Source organism: Heptranchias perlo, chromosome 40 (assembly GCF_035084215.1).
Source record: "Heptranchias perlo isolate sHepPer1 chromosome 40, sHepPer1.hap1, whole genome shotgun sequence".
Classification (NCBI taxonomy): Eukaryota; Metazoa; Chordata; class Chondrichthyes; order Hexanchiformes; family Hexanchidae; genus Heptranchias; species Heptranchias perlo.
The window spans coordinates 13205917-13221910 of record NC_090364.1 but is presented as its reverse complement, the minus strand read 5'-3'; positions in this window follow the sequence as shown (position 1 = coordinate 13221910).

The window sequence follows — 15994 nt, the reverse complement described above, 5'->3', positions numbered from 1 at the left end:
GACCTGGAGAGGCCGAAAACAGACAAGAGCTTCAACAACAACAACTTGCATTTATGTAGTTTATGAAAAAGTGCTTCAGAGGAGTGTTATCAAACAGAAACATCAGCAAACCACATACGGAGATTATGGCCCAGAAATTACTTTTAAAATAACAGTGAGCCCAGCAGTGCTCGTTACTAGTGGCGAAATCGCAGAGCAAGTTCTGGGGATCGCACATCGCAGTCAAACGAAATCTGGAACTTGCTCTTCTTGGTTCACCGGCGAGGTAACAACTTCGCCTTAAAGGGACCTCGCTGGCTGCAATCATTGGATCAGCGCCAACTTGCTCTCCTGCCCAGCTGGAGACGAACCAATATCGCCACAAAAAAGGTACATAAGAAATAGGAGCAGGAATAGGCCATACGGCCCCTCGAACCTGCTCCGCCATTCAATCAGATCATGGCTGATCTTCGACCTCAACTCCACTTTCCCGCCCGATCCCCATACCCCTTGATTCCCTTAGAGTCCAAAAATCTATCGATCTCAGCCTTGAATATACTCAACGACTGAGCATCCACAGCCCTCTGGGGTAGAGAATTCCAAAGATTCGCAACCCTCTGAGTGAAGAAATTCCTCCTCGTCTCAGTCCTAAATGGCCGACCCCTTATCCTGAGACTATGCTCCCCTAGTTCTAGACTCTCCAGCCAGGGAAAACAACCTCTCAGCATCTACCCTGTCAAACCCCCTCAGAATCTTATATGTTTCAATGAGATCAACTCTCATTCTTCTAAACTCCAGAGAGTGTAGGCCCATTCTACTCAATGGGTAAGCTGAGATTTTTTAGGTCTAAACTATGTTTTGACAGTGTGGTAAGTTTTAATGACAGCCAAATAACCTCTCGGGCACTGAAAATTAACTTTTAAAAATGTGGAGTCTCATTACTCCTGATTTTAATAGTTTCTGGACATTTAAAAAAATATAATTAAAAAATTATTTTTTTCTCTTTTTCCTTCCGTCTCTTTTTGCTCAGCCTTTTAATCTTATCCTCTCTTTATTGCACTTTCCCTGTCATTTTATAATACCTTATCGGGCACATCCAGGTTTTTAGTCTGCGCTGTTTGTGAATGAACTTCACTTCCTGGTTCTCACAGCGTGGCTTGCTTCAAGCTGATTAGTTGAGGGGCCTTAGAGATCCTTTCCCCACTCTCACAGCCCGGGAAAGAACGCTGATGTTCTTTGCACTGGGAGTTGACCTCAAATCCGCATTGATCCTATTGCAGCGAGGGACAATCTGGGCGATGAGGCAGTTAATGCAAGGACAGTCCTTTATCTGTACACAATCAACTTTGTGGCAGAGCTCATGGAGTGGTTATTGAACTAAAGGGAGAATTACCATCGCCAAGTAAATATATTGGGGTTCATTTAAAGGGAAAATTACCATCGCCAAGTAAATATATTGGGGTTCATTGGGACACCACACAACCCTGCCACGGCAACCTCTGCAAGACATGCCAGATCATCGACACAGATACCACCATCACACGAGAGGACACCACCCACCAGGTACATGGTTCATACTCCTGTGACTCGGCCAACCTTGTCTACCTCATACGTTGCAGGAAAGGATGCCCCGGAGCACGGTACATTGGCGAGACCATGCAGACACTGCGACAACGGATGAACGGACACCGCGCAACAATCGCCAAACAGGAGGGTTCCCTCCCAGTCGGGGAACACTTCAGCAGTCAGGGACATTCAGCCACCGATCTTCGGGTAAGCGTTCTCCAAGGCGGCCTTCGAGACACGACAACGCAAAATCGTCGAGCAGAAATTGATAGCCAAGTTCCGCACCCATGAGGACGGCCTCAACCGGGATCTTGGGTTCATGTCACGCTACACGTAAGCCCACCAGTGAAAAAAGAGTTATCTGTTTTTAATACAACTGGTCATTCTCTTTCTCTTCCGTTCGGATGTTTCTCTCTCTCTCTCTCTCGCTGTCTTTTGTTCTGGCCGTTTGTATATTCGGTGGTCCTGTATGTAACATCTCTCTGTCTGAACACTTTGATTGCCTTGACAACGGGCAGTTGGAAAGATTATCTGTAATCACCAGGCATTGTTCTCTGACTATAAATGCGGTAACCTTCAAGGAATCCCACACTTCACCTGACGAAGGAGAAAGCCTCCGAAAGCTTGTGATTTTCAAATAAAACTGTTGGACTATAACCTGGTGTTGTAAGATTCCTTACATAGGTTCATTTAAAGGGAGAGTTACCATTGCCATGTAAATACATTGGGGATCATTTAAAGGGAAAATTACCATCGCCAAGTAAATATATTGGGGTTCATTTAAAGAGAGAGTTAACATCATTGAGTAAATATATTGGGATTCATTTAAAGAGAGAGTTAACATCATTGAGTAAATATATTGGGATTTATTTAAAGGGAGAGTTAACATCGTTGAGTAAATATATTGGGATTCATTTAAAGGGAGAGTTAACATCATTGAGTAAATATATTGGGATTCATTTAAAGGGAGAGTTAACATCATTGAGTAAATATATTGGGATTTATTTAAAGGGAGAGTTATCATCGTTGATTAAATATATTGGGATTCATTTAAAGGGAGAGTTAACATCATTGAGTAAATATATTGGGATTTATTTAAAGGGAGAGTTACCATCGTTGATTAAATATATTGGGATTCATTTAAAGGGAGAGTTACCATCGTTGAGTAAATATATTGGGATTCATTTAAAGGGAGAGTTAACATTGTTCAGTAAATATATTGGGGTTCATTTAAAGGGAGAGTTACCATCGTTGAGTAAATATATTGGGATTCATTTAAAGGGAGAGTTAACATCGTTGAGTAAATATATTGGGGTTCATTTAAAGGGAGAGTTACCATCGTTGATTAAATATATTGGGGTTCATTTAAAGGGAGAGTTACCATCGTTGATTAAATATATTGGGGTTCATTTAAAGGGAGAGTTATCATCGTTGATTAAATATATTGGGATTCATTTAAAGGGAGAGTTAACATCATTGAGTAAATATATTGGGGTTCATTTAAAGGGAGAGTTACCATCGTTGAGTAAATATATTGGGGTTCATTTAAAGGGAGAGTTATCATCGTTGATTAAATATATTGGGATTCATTTAAAGGGAGAGTTAACATCATTGAGTAAATATATTGGGGTTCATTTAAAGGGAGAGTTACCATCGTTGAGTAAATATATTGGGATTCATTTAAAGGGAGAGTTAACATCGTTCAGTAAATATATTGGGGTTCATTTAAAGGGAGAGTTACCATCGTTGAGTAAATATATTGGGATTCATTTAAAGGGAGAGTTAACATCGTTGAGTAAATATATTGGGGTTCATTTCAAGGGAGAGTTACCATCATTGAGTAAATATATTGGGATTCATTTAAAGGGAGAGTTACCATCGTTGAGTAAATATATTGGGGTTCATTTAAAGGGAGAGTTACCATCGTTGAGTAAATATATTGGGATTCATTTAAAGGGAGAGTTACCATCGTTGAGTAAAGATATTGGGATTCATTTAAAGGGAGAGTTACCATCATTGAGTAAATATATTGGGATTCATTTAAAGGGAGAGTTACCATCGTTGAGTAAATATATTGGGGTTCATTTAAAGGGAGAGTTACCATCGTTGAGTAAATATATTGGGATTCATTTAAAGGGAGAGTTACCATCGTTGAGTACGATGTCACTCACTCACTTTATGTGCCTCCCACATTTTTTAGGACCCCCTTTATATTCTTTTATACTTTGCTGACTAATAGAAAAACACCTAGACATTTACACTTCTGCTTTCCGAGTCAGACATTAAGCCGAGGCCCGGAGTGCCTGTATAGGTAAAATCCCCTGGTGCTATTTGAAGTAGAGCAGGGAGTTCTCCCGGTGTCCTGGCCAACATTCCTCCCTCAATCAACACCACCAAACACAGAGTAACTGGTCATTACCTCATTGCTGTTTGTGGGATCTTGCTGTGTGCAAATTGGCTGCCGTGTCTGCCTACATTATAACAGGGACTGTAACTTTAAAAGTATCTCGTTGGCTGTAAAGTCTGTTCGTTGTTCTGGTGATGTGACAAGGCACTTTTTACATGCAAGTTTTCTCATTTTTGTTCAGAATTGTTTTTTGCTCCAACAGCCCTATTTGTGACGCTCCCATGCAGACGCCATGTGGTCAGACGTCACGTGGTCAGACGTTACGTGGTCAAGCGTCTCGTGGTCAGGTGTCACATGGTCAGACGTCACATAGTCAGACGTCACGTGATCAGACATCTTGTGGTCAGGCGTCACGTGGTTCAACATCACATGATCAGGCATCACGTGGTTAGACATCACATGATCAGGCATCTTGTGGTCAGGCGTCACGTGGTCAGGCGTCACGTGGTCAGGATGTCATGTGATCAAACCTCCAGGAATGCCTCGAACCAGAATTGGCAACCCTACTTCAGGGAGAGAGAGAGAAGAGCTCTGCTCCCCAAAGGGCCTGAGGTTTACAGACGCATAAATCCCTCCCCGGAACATGGAATTATCTGGTTTAAAGAGGCAGGTTAATGATTGTCACAGATTTTAAATATCACCAGAGCCCCGGGGGAAGCCACAGCTTAGTGACTGAATACACCAGAATATAAAAATGACACAAAGTCTGAAACTGTTCCAGCACAGGAGCTTGGTTGAAAGATGAGGTGCTGATCCTCGAGCTTCCATTGAGTTTCATTGGAACAGTGTAAGGGGTCGAGGACAGAGAGGTCTGAGTGGGAGTGGGATGGAAAATTAAAGGGGAAGCAACCAGAAGCTCAGGGTCACTGAATGGAGGTGGTCGGCAAAGCGTTTGGTCTCCCCAGTGTAGAGGAGACCGCACCGCGAGCAGCGAATACAGTCTACTAAACTAGAAGAAGCACAAAACGAGAAGGAGTGTTTGGGGCCCTGGACGGTGGGAAGGGAGGAGGTGAATGGACAGGTGTTGCATCTCCTGACACTCGCACGGGAAGGTGCCAGGGGAAAGGGAGCAGGTGTTGGGAGCGATGGAAGAGTGGACCAGGGTGTAGCAGAGGGAACGGTCCCTTCGGAATGCTGAAAGGGGGTCAGGGGGGAGATGTGTTTGGTGGTCGCAGCGCTGGAGGTGACGGAAATGGCGGAGGATGATCCGTTGAATGTGCAGGAAACCAATGGAAGAGTGAGATTGAGGCGGATTGTGAGGGGAGACACATGTCAAATTTGTCCCACCAACTCCTGGATCCATGAATGCCTGAGATGCTGTTACTGGGTGTAAGGCCAAATGTTTTGTTCTGTAACAACACAATCCCTCATCGTAGAAAACTTTAACACAAAATAAACAACTATCTGATTGAACAAGTGAATTCTCTCAGTAGAAAGTCGAGCAGAATGGGTTCTTGTTCGACCGCTGTGTAATTGAAGAATTATTTGCTGCTGCATGTTGACTGTGATTGTCTATCAGCAGCACACAGCAGTAGAGCATTTACTGACTTAACACGTAATCAGTGAATGAGGCGGTCAGTCACGAGGCTGCGTTCCCCGGCTCACGTTGCTCAAATCGCACATTACTTGACATTAATGCAATGTCCTGTTTGATTGGTGATAACTGTGTGGGTGGATATCAAGCTGTGCTGTCCCATGACATATTGTGCCATAACATGCTGTGCCGTGATACACCATGCGATGAGATGTGACGTGATGTGATTTGATGTGACGTGATTTGAGGTGACGTGATTTGAGGTGACGTGATTTGATGTGATTTGATATTCTTTGTAAAATCATTTTCTCACGCTAGGGTTGAACTCGTGAAATCAATGCGATTAATGAAATTGCTTTGACTGCTGATTCAATGAAGGAACTAACCCGGGTTAATGGGCACTGCACAGTCTCATCCTGTGTCACCTGAACTGGCTCTATGGGTGGCCAATGTTACCTGTGACTGGGGATGCCAAGATCATCGGACACGGAGTGGGGCTGAAGCAGGAGGTGGACTAGGGGCAGGAGTAGGCTCAGGGCAAAGTACAGGAGAGGATAGGATGGGCTTAGGACAGGGGATGGAATATGGGCAGTGGAATAGGAGCAGGCCAAGTGGTGGGCTCAGAGAAGGGATTGGGCTCATACCTGGACTGTGGTGGTCTGGTCTGGTCTGGTTTGGGTGGATTTGGGCTGGGCTGGGCCCCTCTGTAACCAGCAGCTGACAGACAACCGGGGATGACTCATCATCTTCCCTCTCTGTGAGATGTACCAGGTCTTTGCCTGATAGCCATGGCTCAGTTGGTAGCACTCACTCTGAGTCAGAAGGTCGTGGGTTCAATTCCCGCTCCAGAGACTTGAGCACAAAATCTAGGCTGACACTCCCGTGCAGTACTGAGGGAGTGCTGCACTGTCAGAGGTGCCATCTTTCAGATGAGACGTTAAACTGAGGTCCTGTCTGCCCTCTCAGGTGAATGTAAAAGATCCCATGGCACTATTTCGAACAAGAGCAGGGGAGTGCTCCCAGTGTCCTGGCCAATAATTATCCCTCAATCTACATCACTATTGCTGGGACGCTAGGGTTGCCAACCCTCCAGGATTGTCCTGGTGTCTCCAGGAATTGAAGATTAATCTCCAGGACACTGCTGGGAGCAAAACCCAAGAGAAAAATCACAGGGGGACATTAAAAATAAATTGTGTTTTCTTTTCATTTTCATTGAATTCATTTATTGGTTATAATAAAAGGGCTGTTTGACCGGGTGGGGCGGATGGAGGCGGGAGGTCATGTGACGAAACCTCCAGGAATACGTCCAACCCGAGTTGGCAACCCCCTAGTGCGCGCCTGTGAGCGTGAGGGAGGACAAGGTCTACGACGCCCTCCACAGCCGACAGTCCCTTTAGGTCAACGCGAGCAGCAACAGACAGCAGCCTTGGGATAGAAGGGTTCAAATCATGTGCGGAGGCTTGGGCGAGCAATAGTAAATTCCCCAAGGGACGAAAGAACGAGTTTAATATAGCTGGTGTTGACATCTTCTGTAATTAAAAGGGACAGCTTGACACGCTCCGAATACACTTACAGAAATACAAGGAGCACTCAGCGCGCTGGAAGAAACTGTGTCTTTCGCCTTGAAGATTTAATGAGTTTTTGGAACAAGGATTTTAACTGCTACCATCCTGGAAGTGAATCTGAAAGACTCAGTTGTGGCAGTCAGTCAGTGAACAATATTTTTGGAACCATTTTTCAAAATTTGTGCTCGGGATGTGTCCAAGTCTCAGCCTGCCCCTCCGCCATTTGTCCCAAAGTTCGTTGAGTCACGCTGGGGGCCCAGTTGGCTTCTCCCACTGGGCCGTGAAGGGGGGGTCTGAGCTGCCTTTGCTACAAATGAACAGCCAAGTCTCGACCGATTCGATCCCGCAGGTCATGTGATCCACGGAAGTCGCTTGGAGACGTCAATCGCGCTCCATCCCACGCCGCTGGGCTTGTTTGACCCTTTCTCGTCGGGCGCCTTGGCTCTGCAGCTTCCCGCTGGCACCTCGTCCGAGAGGCCGCTGTTCAAGTGCGAGGGCAAGCGGGTGAGTAACGCTATCCTATTCAACCATGGGGGGAGGGCATCACATCAAACCCGGTCCTTCCCACATGACGGCCACAAGGGGGTCACCAGGCACCAGAATCCGAACTGATTTCTGTGGGAAAATCGCACCGTTGCCTTGGAGATGAGCGCACGAAATGTTAAACTAACAATTCCTTATTTGAAAAAAAAGACTGACAGCACCTGTTTCTCTGCTCAGCTCAATGAAATGTCACGGGCATTGAGAACGAGTGAGCGATGTACATTTTCAGCCTAATTATCTAACCAGCCAAGAAATCGTTAATTGGACAAATCACCCTGGGATGGTGAAGCCATTTAGGAGCAGCTCATCTGAAATAAACTCCAACATCAGTGATAATTAAAGGGAGAGGCCCCCCCTCTCCCTCCCCCCTGCCTCCCTCCAAAGAGAACGCTGAACTCTGAAGCAAGAGCTGGAAAGATCTAGAAACGCTAATGTTGACTTTTTTTTGAATGTTTTGTGAGGTTTTTTTTGTGTCCAACTAGACGAACGGATAACTTCCCATTGCAAGCTCCCAGTGTCAGCATCGAACACTTGCTGTTACAGGCCATATGGAGGGTTGCCAACCCTCCAGGATTGCCCTGTTGTCTCCAGGAGTTAATCTCCAGGACACTGCTGCGAGCAACACCCGGGAGAAAAATCACCAGGGCATTAAATAAAATTGTGTGTTTTTCACTTTCTTCGAACTCTCTCATTTATTAGTTACAAAAATATCGAAGATGGGGGAAAAGGGCTGTTTCACTAACAGTCAAGGTGAATCCAATTGGGTGACAGAAGAGTCTATTCCCTTTCCAATTGGTCGTGGGAAGGCAGCGTTCCTGGAGGATGGACCATTGGCGGGAGTGTGGGGGGGGTGGGGGGGCGGGGCAGATGGTCATGTGATGAAACCTCCAGGAATACAGCCAACCAGAGTTGGCAACCCTAGGCAGTTATGGCACAGCTCGATGTAGGATATAGCTCCCTCTACACTGCCCCCAACAGTGTGCTTCTACTGTGAAAGAGCAACGCCCTACTGTACCTGTAGGACACATTGTCCATTTTCCCACCCGTAGGCCTGTCTTAGTGGTTTTAGGGCGGTTTTCTGAGCTTCCAACCACATAGCCTCTCCATCACCGAGACCGCCTACTTCCACCTCCGTAACATCGCCCGTCTCCGCCCCTGCCTCAGTCCATCTGCTGCTGAAACCCTCATCCGTGCCTTTGTTATCTCCAGACTCGACTATTCCAATGCTCTCCTGGCCGGCCTCCCATCTTCCACCTTTCGTAAACTCATCCAAAGCTCTGCTGCCCGCAGGTCCCACAAACAGCAATGTGATAATGACCAGATTATCTGTTTTTTTAGTGATGTTGGTTGAGGGATAAATATTGGCCCAGACACCGGGGAGAACTCCCCTACTCTTCTTCGAAATCATGCCATGGGATCTTTTACGTCCACCTGAGAGGGCAGACGGGTCCTCGGTTTAACATCTTGTCTGAAAGAAGGCACCTCCGACAGTGCAGCACTCCCTCAGTAGACTTCTTAAAGCCCGTCTCTTTGGAGATGCTTTCTTTCTTGTCTCGTAAGATCTCCTCCCGACTCAGGGTCCATTCCCAACACCCATCTGTGAGGTGCACGGTGAAGATCCTGTACAAAAGCTGAACGAATTCCACCCCCCCAGTCCTTCCAGCTCCTCCAATACAGTCCTCACCTAACCCCACAGCACTGAGGCCAGTTTTGGTGCCCACAACCGCTGCCCTGGTTGAGATCAACTCACTCAGCACGGAGATTGAATCTGGGATCTTCCTGACCTGTAGGACTCAACTACTGAATGGCGAAACTCAGAGAGAATTCGAGCAAGCTGTTTATTTGTTATATTTGAATTATTACCTGCTTTGAGCAAATAATGAAATAAGATGAAAATGATTTATTTGCTGATGAGCAGTACAGACAAGGTAGGGCAATAGGTGAGCTTATCTGATGCCTCACCTAGTCAGTTGACCATGGCGTGTGGTACTGAGTTATACAGATATTGCTGGTCTGTGATGTGTTTGCTGATCCCAGCAGTAAACACAAGGCCTGCTCCTGATCGCTGCTCAGTGACTGCTGCTTTTTTTTTTCCAAAAATATACTTTATTCATAACATTTGCAGCAGTACATACAATACAGTTGTCCTATTACATTCCAAACGTACACAATATAGATTATGCAATCTGCAGGTTACATCAAGTACAGTTCAATGAAACACATTGGACATAATTACAGTTCATGACACTCTGGGGTGCCTCATTGCATCACAATCAATACAGGTGATTCATTACAGATTCATTACAGGTTCATTACGGGTACATTACATCAATTTGAGTTTTACATTCTGCCCGAGGGGGTTTTTTCCCTGATTGCAGCCCCTCGGTATACAACGGCGGGAAGGCTCTAAACGGTTGCCTTTCCCCACAGAGCCTTTGCGGCGGCCGCACCCAGCCTCAGTGCGTCCCTCAGCACGTAGTCCTGGACCTTGGAATGTGCCAGTCTGCAACACTCGGTTGAGGACAGCTCCGTCCACTGGAAGACCAGCAAGTTTCGGGCAGACCAAAGGGCGTCTTTCACCGAGTTGATGGTCTTCCAGCAGCAGCTGATGTCTGTCTCAGTGTGCGTCCCCGGGAACAGCCCGTAGAGCACAGAGTCCTGTGTTACAGAACTGCTCGGGACGAACCTGGACTGATACCACTGCATCTCTCTCCAGACCTTCTTTGCAAAGGCACATTCCAGAAGGAGATGGGTGACGGTCTCGTCTCCACCGCAGCCTCCTCGGGGACAGCGCGCAGTGACGCTGAGACTCCGGGAGTGCATGAAGGATCTGATGGGAAGGGCCCTTCTCACCACCAGCCAAGCTAGGTCTTGGTGCTTGTTTGACAGCTCTGCCGATGAGGCGTTCTGCCAAATGACATTGACGGTCTGCTCGGGGAACCAACCGACAGGATCCACCATCTCCTTTTCCCACAGGGTCTCGAGGACGTTACGTGCGGACCACTTGCCGATCGCCTTGTGGTCAAAGGTGTTTTTCTGCACAAACTTTTCCACGAAGGACAGGTGGGGCGGAACGGTCCAACTGGACAGAGCGTTCCGTGGCAGCGTGGCCAGGCCCATCCTTCTCAACACCGGGGACAGGTAGAACCTCAGCACGTAGTGACACTTTGTGTTTGCGTACCGAGGGTCTATGCACAGCTTGATGCAGCTGTGCACAAAGGTGGCCATCAGGATGAGGGCCACGTTGGGCACGTCTTTCCCCCCTTTCTCTGGAGATTTGTACATCGTGACCCTGCGGACACGGTCCATTTTTAATCTCCAGACAAAGCGGAAGATGGCTCGGGTGACTGTCACGGCGCAGGAGCGAGGTATGGGCCAGACCTGCGCCAAGTACAGCAACACCGAGAGCACCTCGTACCTGATGACCAGGTTTTTGCCCACGATCGAGAGGGATCGTCGATCCCACAGTCCCAGTTTCTGCTTAACCTTGGAAATACGCTCCTCCCAGTTTTTGGTGCACGCCCCGGCCCCCCCGAACCAGATCCCCAGCACCTTCAGGTAATCCGACCTGACGGTGAAGGGGACAAAGGATCGGTCGGTCCAGTTCCCAAAGAACATGGCCTCGCTCTTGTTACGATTTACCCTGGCCCCCGAGGCCAGCTGTCGGTCCGCAGATGCTCATCAATCTGCGGACCGACAGCTGATCCGAGCAAAAGACGGCGACGTCGTCCATGTACAGGGAGGCCGTGACCTGAGTGCCTCCGCTGCCTGGGATCGTCAACCCTCCTATGCCCGCATCCCTCCTGATGGACTCAGCAAAGGGTTCGATGCAACACACGAACAAGACGGAGGAGAGAGGACAGCCCTGCCTGACTCCAGATTTGATCAGAAAGCTTTCTGATTGAAACGGCGCTACTGATGTTTGTGTAGAGCAGTTGGATCCAATTGCGGATTCCCTCCCCAAACCCCATTTTGGAGAGCACGTCCATCATGTACGTGTGGGATATTCTGTCAAAGGCCTTCTCCTGGTCCGGGCTGATCAGGCAGGTGTTCACCCCCCTGTCCTGTACATAGGCGATCGTGTCCCTAAGTAGTGCCAGGCTATCAGAGATCTTCCTGCCGGGTACTCTGCAGGTCTGATCGGGGTGGATCACCACCTCCAGGGCTGACTTGACCCGATTGGCAAAGACCTTGGACAGAATTTTGTAGTCCACGTTTAGTAGTGAGATGGGTCGCCAATTTTTGATTTCTTCCCTCTCCCCCTTCTGCTTGTAGATAAGGGTGATGATGCCTTTCCTCATGGACTCTGACATGCTGCCTGCCAGGAGCATACCCCCGTACACTTCCAGCAGGTCTGGGCCTATCCAGTCCCACAGAGCCGAGTACAACTCCACCGGTAAGCCGTCGCTTCCGGGAGTCTTACTCTTCTCGAAGGACCGGACGGCCTTTGTCAGTTCGTCCAGAGTTAGCGGGTGATCCAGACTCTCCCGCTTGCTGTCGTCTAGAACCTCCGTGATAGACGACAAGAAGGAGTGGGAGGCCGCGCTGTCTTTGGGCTTCGCGTCATATAGTCCGGCATAAAAGGATTTGCAGATCCTCAGTATGTCGGGCTGCGAGGACGTGACCGAGCCATCCTCTTCCTTCAGGCTGCTGATCACAGATCTCTCTCTCTGCACCTTTTGGAAGAAGAAACGCGAGCAAGTCTCGTCCTGCTCCACGGAGCGGACTCTGGACCGGAAGATGATCTTGGAGGCCTCGGAGTGTAAGAGCGAGGCTTGCTGGTCCTTCATCCCTGAGTTCCTCCCCGACATCGATCCCCATCGACTGCAGCAGGAGAAGATTCTGCATGCTTTTCTGGAGTCGGGACGTTTCCCTCTGCCTCTCTCTCGCCTTCTGAACACCTTTGAGGATGAAGAACCTCTTGATGTTCGCCTTGGTGGCTTCCCACCAGTGCACTGGGGAATCAAAGAGGGGCTTTACGGTTCTCCAACCTTTGTAATCCCTCTTCAGTTCCTCAATGTTTCCCGGGGTTAACAGTTTCATGTTCAGCTTCCATATCCCCCGGCCCCCTCTCATCTTGTAGGTGACAGTCGGCCAGGAGGAGGCAGTGGTCAGAGAAGAACACCGGTGTGACCTTGGTGGATCTGACCTTGAGTGTCGGGGACGCAAACAGGAAGTCTACCCTGGAACGGACGGACCCGTCTGGTCTGGACCAGGTGTATTGACGCGCTGCTCCGTCTGCAGGGTTGCTGAAGACGTCGCACAGCTTGGCGTCTTTCACCGCTTCCATCAGGAGTTTAGACGTGGCGTCCAGTTTGCTGTCAGCTCTGCCGGATCGTCCAGCCGCATCGATGATGCAGTTGAAGTCATCGCCGAGAATGACCGCCCTGGACGTTGCCAGCAGCACCGGGAGCTGCTGGAAGACGGCCAGCCGCTCGTTCTTTAGAGTCGGGGCGTACACATTGATCAGCCGGAGCGGAGCGTTTTTGTACATTACGTCTGCTACGAGGAGACGACCCCCCACCACCTCCTTCGGTGATGGTGAAGTTGCCTCCCCGCAGCAGAATCCCCAGGCCAGAGGCACGGCAATCGTTGCCTCCCGACCAGATCGACAGCCCGTGGGCCCAGCGCTGCGAGCATTGCCGGTAATTGCTGAGATGCACTTCTGCAGGAACAGCAGGTCGCTCTTGACCTTGGCCAGGTAGTCCAAGGTCGACGCACATCGCGTAGTGCATTTAATGCGACGCACGTTAATGGATGCGACTTTCAGACCCGTTTTAACAACAGTTTAAAGTCTCACCCGACAGTCCGTTTGCTGTTTCCAGCTCTTGGCCGTGTCCCTGCATCCCGGTGATCTGTGCAAAGTGTTCCACGCTCCCTGAGCTGAGGTACGAGTTCTGTTCTGCCTCAGAGAGGGGGTCGTTGTTCCGCCGGGGTGACATCGGCGGCCTGGTGTCGGGTGAAGAGTCCGTGCGATCCTCGATGGGTTGGGGCTCCTCGTTGTTGCTGCCCCCGGTTTCCCGGAGCTGGTCTTCGCTCTCTGCGGTGCTGCTCCCGGTTTCCCAGAGCTGGTGTGCGCTGGGCACTTCGCTGCTGCTGGCGTCCCGGAGCTGGAGGGCGCTGGAGGCGTTGTCGCTCCCAGTGTTCTGGAGATGGGGGCCGCCGATCGCGTCGGTGTCACCTTGGACGTTTTGTCGCTTTCGGTGGGACGTCTAACCGCTTCGCTCCTGTCGTCCCTCCTCGTCAGACGCGGGATAGTCTCTGTAGTCCGACTGTGACTCTCGTCCTCTTTTACCCCTGGTTGCAATGTCTGCAGGAGCTCGTTTCCTTTCCTCTGGCTTCTTCTTTCCGTTCATCCTGCTCACGAGCTGCCATTCTTCCTCTGCTGCCACCTCGCCCATGGACTCTGTCTAGTGGGGAGGCTCGGAGCTGGGTGTCGGGGTCTGGCAGTTTTCGGCTTGACCCTTTCCTCGCTCCTTGTCTTCCTGGGCCTTCTTCGAGGGGGCGCGGCCGGGCGAGGACTCTTGGCCTTCTTTGGGGCAGCCTTGCTTGTTGCCCCCTCCTCCTCCGCTGTGTTGCTCTTGGCCGCCTGGGCGTAGCTGAAGCTGCGTTTGGGGCAGGCCCTGTAGAGATGGCCTTCCTCCCCGCATAGGTTGCAACGCTTGCTCTCCTTGCAGTCCTTAGTCTGGTGTCCTTCCTGCTTGCAGTTCTTGCAGACGGTTGCAGTGCAGGAGGCCGCCACGAGGCCGGATTTGCCGCAGGTGCGACAGACTCTGGGTTGCCCCACGTACATGATGTACCCTCGACTTCCTCCGATGGTGAAGCTGGAGGGAGGGTGGACGATGTTGCCGTGGGCGTCCAGTCTCAACGTTGCCGTGACCTCCCTCTTGCTGGTCCAGATCCCGAACTGGTCGGTGACGTCAACGCTGTTCTCCGCCCCGTTGACGTATCTGGCGAGGAACGTCAGCACATCGACGACCGGGACGTGTGGGTTGTACATGTGTACAATCAGCTTCCGATTCGTCTGCGTTGGGAGGGTGAAGAGCGGCTCCGCAGTGAGAATCGCCAACGGTCCTTCACTCCCCTTCTCCTCGAAGACCTGAAGAAGCTTCTGGCATCCAGCGACGGTCTTAAAGGTGACGCCAAAGTATCCGCTTCGAGGGAGATCCTGGAGGCAGAAGATGTCCGTTGCTTTGAATCCACAGCACTCGACCAAAGCTCGTCTGATGAAAAACGCGTAACGCTTTCGACTGTCGTTACCGTCACCCTGACGGTGTTTGGCGCACCATGGCCGAGTGCCCGGGTGCCCTTCCCTGCTATTGCAGTATTGATGTGGTCCCTATGCAAATTTAGGGGCGGAGCCAGCACACGAATCGACCAACCGCAGCAAAGTCCGCACTTTGCGAGCGCATGAGGTCGCAGCCAGCGTTCCAATCCGCTCGGATCCAAATAACCCCGAATAGGAACACACTTGATCTTAGCCAAAAGGCCGAGATGCGAGGAACTGTCCCCTCCCAAAGATGATGGGATAGGGGCCTTAGTGACTGCTGCTGCTGCAAAGTCCATGTGTGTGGACTTCAGGTGAGGACAGGATAAGACAGACTGGGGATCATTAGGACAATCCTTACCCTTTTACTTTAATGCAGGCTCGTGGACTTGAGCGAGAGAGAGAGAGAGAGAAAGGGTCGTCTGATCAAGAATCTTTATTTATCAAATTAATATAAACCCAACATATGCCGGACTTATGAGATAGGCACCTTTTTACTCACGAGTAACGAACTCATCGGGGATTCGTGAACTAAGCCCTCTGATTTCTCACGGTCTAGAGATCCTACAGTTCACTGGTGTGCTCTATCGTTTATAACGTTCAGTGCGTACGGTTAACGTCGGGTTAGTACGTAAGCATGTTCCGAGGCAAGGTCAATACATAAGTACGCCAGCTGTACATAAGATTAGAACATCAGTGTGGCAGCAGTCACGTAGACAACTCCCTGCGTCCTTCACACCCTGCGCATTGTGGCTCACTCTGTCTATTGATCGCAATTAGGGGCAGGCAATCAATGCTGGGCCGTGCCAGGTATGCCCACATCCTGAGGATGAATTTTTAAAATAGAGATTGGGCTCTGTTGTGATGTGCCCCATGTTGAATTCACTTTCCAGGCTCACATGGTTGAGGTACTGTGGAGGGGTTTGGCCCCCCCGAGCACGAATTGGAAAATGAAACTAAGAGTGTCTGAAGTCAGTAATCTGCTGACAGTGACATCCCCTTGTGCCCCCCAGCCCAGTGCGGCACTGAGTACCGGGGTGTGTGTGCGCTGCCAACAGCGACCAGGAGAGCTGACCCCCTCCTCACTCAGAGACCAGCCCTCTCACTGCCCTCGGGGGAATCGGGGACCGGGC